The following is a 1,582-nucleotide window of genomic DNA, read 5'->3' as shown; positions in this document are numbered from 1 at the left end:
CGCCCAAAACACACCTATGATTAATGAAAAGTTAAATACAAGTACAACCCTTTTGAACCATGCGTCTGGTGCACGGTCTCTTTTTTCCGCTGTCAAACTAGCAAAAGTAGCTCGTTAAAATAGGGCCCTTAAACTAAATCGCCTGATTTTTTTTCCTTTCAGTTTAACACATCCAAACCCAGCCCTGTTGGTTAACATGAGCTTAACCGTGTGCACTCTTCTGATGTTGCACTACAGGATTCCTATGCCCTAAAGTTCCGATTTTCCAGATGATTACCTCTCGCCAACTTTTGGAGCCGCCCGAGTGTGAAGGGCCCCCGAGCAGTTCAAAATATCTGAGAGGGAGCGTGAAAGTTTGCAAAGGGAAATGTGTAGGAACTCCGTACGCTGTCTGCCATCGAGCCAACTTACCCAATAAATACCCGTTGAATGTGTTTCCATTTAAAGAGATCAACTCCCTCTGTCTCACCCCACTTTCTAAGCCTCAAACTTTATCGGGTAGCGCTTTACCTTTACAGTGGCCTTATTTCAGCATATTAATCTCTGTATTAACCGATACATATTTATAAAATGGGATTACTTACTGGAGATCTTCCTAACATTCACAATACACATAGGTTTTTTCCTCAAACACTGGCAGAATTAACATGCATTTAAAATGCTTTAATACACAGGTTAAGCATCGGAATAAGGTCCTTGTAAAATCAGGCGTTGCCCTCCTTTTTTCCTCTCTCTCTCTTTGTATAGTGGCATTATATATACTGAGGAAGTGATTTGTTAATATGTATAATTTAGCAGTTGCTCTTTTTTTGTAAATAATGAGAAAGTATTGTGAATGAAATTTGTTGAATGGTTTAAAAAAAAATCATTTAGGGCAAACCTCTCCAGGCTTTTATAAATGTGACTGCAGTATATAGCATATTTTGTATGTAAGACAGCAGTGTGAAGATAAATAAGCATTACTAGAAGCTGAAGAAACTACATGTAAATGTTGAGGATAATAGCATACTGGACTTGTAATTACTGATGTACATAAAAAAATGACAGAACATTTTTGTCTATTATTAAATGTGAAAATCCACCCATCGTTGTTTGCCTTAATAACTATGTTTTACCCAATTTCTACCACCTCCTGTAGTGCTTATTTGAATCTACCTGGGTCCGCCAGAAAGGGGGGTGCGTTGTAATATGCAGTTTTGCTGTAAGTCCACTAGAAATTGAAAGATTTTTTTTTGATGGTGTAAAAACCCTGTTAGCAGCCCCTAGCGGCTGCAATGTTCACATCACAATGTGTAACAGTGGGTGGCGTTCAGGGAGTCTTTAAAGTGCCCATATTAGGAAAGAAAAATCACGTTTTCTGGGATTTAAGGTGTTATTTTGCGTCTCTGGTGCTTCCACACGCAGCCCAACTTGAAAAAAAAAACTATCTACGTCTACAACTTTCTACGTCACTAGCAGAGACAAGGTGGCTAACCGTAGCATGCTAGCTCATTCTCAATGGAAAAACACTGCTACAACAGCCATTAGTTGACCATAATCTCCAAAAGAACTACTTCCTGTCCCTGTTCTGCAGGTATTCCAC

General features: G+C 39.2%; 1 long non-coding RNA gene across 1 annotated transcript in view; it reads left to right on the top strand.

Annotated features, from left to right (window-relative positions):
• LOC116686135 (uncharacterized) overlaps window positions 1–1,041 on the top strand; it is a 1,602-nt gene extending 561 nt beyond the window's left edge. Inside the window, exon 2 of the long non-coding RNA XR_004331157.1 lies at window positions 124–1,041. This is a non-coding gene — a long non-coding RNA (uncharacterized LOC116686135). The remainder of the gene's footprint in view (window positions 1–123) is intronic.
• Window positions 1,042–1,582: the final 541 nt, after the last annotated feature.

Source organism: Etheostoma spectabile, unplaced genomic scaffold, assembly GCF_008692095.1.
Source record: "Etheostoma spectabile isolate EspeVRDwgs_2016 unplaced genomic scaffold, UIUC_Espe_1.0 scaffold314, whole genome shotgun sequence".
NCBI classification, from domain to species: domain Eukaryota; kingdom Metazoa; phylum Chordata; class Actinopteri; order Perciformes; family Percidae; genus Etheostoma; species Etheostoma spectabile.
Note: the sequence above shows the minus strand (reverse complement) of the source record. Positions and strands in the feature narration are given on the sequence as shown.